Source organism: Haemaphysalis longicornis, unplaced genomic scaffold (assembly GCF_048455015.1).
Source record: "Haemaphysalis longicornis isolate Haplotype H1 unplaced genomic scaffold, Haemaphysalis longicornis Haplotype H1 scaffold_6, whole genome shotgun sequence".
NCBI classification, from domain to species: domain Eukaryota; kingdom Metazoa; phylum Arthropoda; class Arachnida; order Ixodida; family Ixodidae; genus Haemaphysalis; species Haemaphysalis longicornis.
In genome coordinates this window covers 129,651,311-129,655,994 of record NW_027526407.1, presented here as the reverse complement: position 1 = coordinate 129,655,994, position 4,684 = coordinate 129,651,311, and the positions used below count along the sequence as shown (strand labels likewise).

At 50.4% G+C, this 4,684-nt stretch overlaps 1 pseudogene; it reads right to left on the bottom strand.

The window, feature by feature from the left end:
- Positions 1 to 527: 527 nt before the first annotated feature.
- LOC144143250 (uncharacterized) lies at positions 528 to 3,895 on the bottom strand (annotated as a pseudogene).
- Positions 3,896 to 4,684: the final 789 nt, after the last annotated feature.

Here is a 4,684-nt window from a genome sequence, read left to right as displayed (position 1 = left end):
TACCGTAGCGAAATGGTCGCTTAACTACTCTACCAGACCTGGTCAGAGTCACTGAAGCTGAAGGTACGGACGTTGAAATCCCAGCCTCTGAATCTGAAGGCACTGATGCTGAACTTGATGCGGTGGGTGGCTCCCTTTCAGCCGAAACCAATTCGGCTGAGTCGCTTTCGTTTGCAAACTCGTAGCTGTCTTCACACTTCCCTTTTTGTGACAAGCGGTTCAACATTCGTCTGTTACGTCGCAGCGTAACCCCTTTCTCGGCTCGTATTATGTAGGAACGTGGAGTAGCGGCTCTCGCTAGCACCGTTCCTCCGTTTTTAATGTCCGTTACCCACACACAATCACCTGGTGTTAGTTTATTCGTTTCCCTGGCTCTGTGGCCTTTGTTGTAGTGCTGTGCTTGCAACTTCTTGTTGGCTCTGTCTCTCGCCGCCAGAGCAAGCAGCGGGGGCTGCACTGGAACACGTAGTTGCGGTGCCATTGGAACTCTTGTCCGAAGACGCCGGCCCATGAGGATTTCCGATGGTCTAGAGCCGAGGATACCTGGGGTTGCCCTGTAGGCAAGCAGAGCCAGGAATGGGTGCTTTGATTTGAGTATCAGGTGCTTAATTGTTTGCACCATGCGTTCTACTTCCCCATTAGCCAAGGGTACCTAGGGCTTGCAGTGACGTGACCAAAGCCATAATCATGGGCAAACTTCTCAAACTCTGTACACGAAAACTGTGGCCCGTTATCTGTCACCACGGTCTCTGAAATGCCATCACGTGCAAAAATACTTTTTAGAACTTCTATTACCATACCAGGTTTTGTTGAGTGAAGGAGGGCTACTTCCGGATACCGTGACAGGTAGTCGACCACGACAAGATAATGACAATTGTTAATGAAACACAAGTGGACCCCAACCCGTTCCCATGCAAAACTTGGCGTTAAGGTTGAGATCAAAGGCTCACAGCTCTGGGTGACGAAGCGCGCACAAGTAACACATTCTGTTACCTGCCGTACGAGTTGTTCGCCGAGGCCTGGCCACCAGACTAATTCTTTCGCCAATGCTCTTGTCTTTGAGATGCCCTGATGCCCATCATTTAGCTTTGTTAGTACTTCTTTTCTTAGGCTTTGAGGTACTACCAATCTAGAACCCTTAAGCAATATGCCATTGCATTCGGAAATTAGTGCCGGTTCCTGCCAGTATGGGACTAGGTAACAAGGAAGTTTTGGTTTTTCTGGCCAGCCTTGGCGACACAATCTCAGCAAGTATTGACAAACAACGTCAGTCTTTTGAGCCTCACGTACTCTGTCAACAAAATTGTCGCCCGTCTAAAGCCCTTGAACACAAGATTTAACAAACGACGACACTTCCGAAACTGTCAGTTCTCTGGCGAGTTTATCTGATTCCATCGGCGCTCGTGAAAGAGCGGCCGCCGTTATCAAGCTTTTGCCTGGAACGTACACAATTTGGAACTGATTTCGCATCAGCCGAATGCTGAAGCGCTGCACCCTTGGCGTCAACAACTTGATAGGCATTTTACCGAGCAATGAAACGAAAGGTTTGTGGTCTGTTTCGAACGTCACATCGGTACCACGTATGTATTCGTCGAATCTTTCGGCAGCCCATGTTAACTCCAGTGCCTCCTTTTCGACTTGCGCATAGCGCTGCTCGGTTTTGGTCAATGACCTTGAAGCGAACGCTATCGGGCGGCGCTGGCCATTACGTTGTATTTGAAAAAGAACGGCACCTAGATCAAACGAGGAGGCGTCAGCCGAAATAATCGTGGAAAGTCACGGATCGTACACGGCCATACACTTTGCCGAGCAGATAAGAGCTTTCAAGCTATTAAAAGCCGTGTTCTGAGCTGGACCCCAAACCCAATCAGTCCCTTTCTGTAAAAGCGCCCGTAGCGGGGCAGTGGTTTGCGCTAAGTTCGGCCACAAACGGCCGAGTTGATTGGCCATGCCCAGAACACTGCGTAACTGTGAAATATCTGCGGGAGGCTTCAGCTCTTTAATGGTTCTGAGTTTGGCCGGATCCGGCTCTACGCCTTCCTCACTTAGAAAGTGCCCCAAAAAGCTGATGCTTCATGCCGCAAATACACACTTTGCCTTGTTTAGCGTAACGTTAGACTGGGTTAACCTAGCTAAGACATTCGATAGCCTAGAATCATGTTGCTCTTTGCTGTCGCCAAATATGAGAATATCGTTCATCAGATTAACGACGCCAGGTAGGCCTGCCAGGATTTCTGATATTCTCCTCTGAAAATACTCTGTGGCTGAAGCAATTCCAAACGGCAACCGAGTGAAACAGTACCGCCCAAACGGCGTAATGAACGTGGTCAGTACTTCTGAGGCCTTGCTACGTCTGACCTGGTGGAAGCCGGAGTTTGGGTCTAGTTTGGAAAACCATTTTGCACCGGCAAGCGAGCTTAGTGCTTGGTCTACAGTGGGCAACTATATCTTTCTCTTAATACAAACTTGTTCAACTGCGTAAGGTCGACAGAGATCCTCACATCTCCCGAGGGCTTTTGAACAGGAACAATGCCGGGACACCATTCGGTTGGCTCTTTGACTGGCCGAATTGCACCCATTTGTTTCATCTTATCAAGCTCCCGTTTCAGCGGTTCCCGAAGCGGTATAGCAATCCTGCGTGGTGCGCTTATTGCAAATGGGCCTGCGTATGGTTTGAGCCAGATTGCATATTCCCCGGGCATAGTGCCGAAGTTGTCAAAAACCTGAGGGCACAAAACATCGTAGTCAGAGGTTTTCCGAGCGACAGAGTCAGCGAACTTAATAACTCCTAATGCTTCGAGAGCTGGCAAACCCAGCAGCACATGACGCAAAGGACTGACGATGTAACATGTTTGGGGAGACGTTTGTCCCTTCCAAAAAATGTCTGCCTGAAACTTGTCCAGAACATTTAGTCGGTCACCACTAGCGCCTGTCAAGATCTCGTCAGCCTTTTCTAACCTCGTCGGAAGTCCAGGAAACGATGCTGGAATTACGGACACCTCTGCCCCCGTGTCAACCTTGCGAAAACAGGCACTGCGTTAACCAATACCTGAACGTAACGTGCCTTGGCGCCAGGCACTTCGACCTCACCAAGAAAAATTTCCCCGGTGTCCTTTTGTACAGACGACACTCGTACCTTTCATTGGTAGCCTGGAGAAGTCCCTTTAAGACACACCTTGCCAAAATGTCCCTTTACGCCGCAGTTAAAGCACTCATGCGTCCTGGCTAGGTATTCTGTCCTTGGGTGCGAGTGGCCGCCGCAGAAGACTCACTGTCCCTCGGAGCGAGCTGGAGTAGGCCGGGTTTCCTCACTGCGGTGCGGTTTTCTGCAGCGGGCCACTGCGTCGACGTTGACGTCGTCACATGGCTTGTACTGAGTGTTGTCGTGAAACGTGTTGAAGTTGCGAAGCTTTGCTTGTTGCTGCTGAACTGTCTCTTTCAGGCGGGCCTTCCCCAGAGCTGTTGCGATAGACAGCTTCGGATCTATTTGGAGCGACTCGGAAAGCTGTTCGTCCCGCCGGCCCACGACGAACCTGTCTCTAATAAGGCGCTGCTTGAATTCGCCGAAGTCGCATTTTCGGCCAAGACGTGTAGAGCCGTCATGAACTGTTCAATAAACTCGCCTAGCATTTGGTGCCGCTTGTGAAATCAAGCGCTCTCGTAGATGACGTTGGTCTCCTTGATGAAGTACTCGTCGACCTTCTTTTTGACCAGCTCAAACTTCTTTGAATCTTCTACAGAAAGATTGAAGGTAGCGAAGATGTCCCTTGCTTGCCGCCCCATGGTGTAGAGCAGACTGCGTACTTGCGCCTCCTCCTTGCGCTCATTCAGGCCCGACGCATATCGATAGTCGTGGAAGTGCTGTATCCATGCCGGCCACTCCGACGTAGTGTCAAAGTCCTGTGGTGGTGGCTGCTGAAGGCCCGTTGGGGGTGGCGGCGGCGTAAGGGTGGCGGTGGGGGTGGCGGTTTGCATTGCAGTCACTTCTTGTGCAGACGTCTCGATGGCTTTTTTTTCCCGATGGCGTTAAAGGTGGGCGGATCACATAACTTCTGATACCATGTCGTAGCGGTGCCCGCCGCTATGAGTTCGTGATCGCTGAAAGAAAGGAGGCGACGGCAGTCCAGGCGATAGGCAAGCAAAAAAAGCCCCGCCGTTTATTTTGCACTGGTTTAAGTAGCAACTGTGACGTCTGAAACACGTGGTTCCATACAGGCGCCAGGCACGGTGGATCGGCGCGTCATGCAGGAGCGCACTTTCAGCGGCACAGGAAACATTTCAGCACAGGTTCTGGCTGGCATTGAAAGTGTGCACGTGGTTTTCGGCAGTCTTGACTTCCTATATGAGTGAAAGCCCACTTCAAACGACCTCCCGCTGCGGTATCTGGCTGCTTCATTAGCCTCTAAGAACTTTGCCACCGGGGTTCGCAAAAAATCTTCTTACAAGGAATGTTTTCGTGCTTTTGAATCCCTATATAGTATTACAAGTTGCATTGCTGCAATATACCCTTTTTAAAACTGGTGGCAAGGTGGCTGTAGCCGAGTGTTCCGCATTGTGGTCATATGTTATTGAGACATCCTGGCTTTAGAAGGTTCCCAAAGCCTTGATCCCGGCTCCCCTTCGGTTTAGTTGTAAACTGGGTGCATGTTGCGTAGAACGTTTGCCACTGGGTTGTATTCTCTCA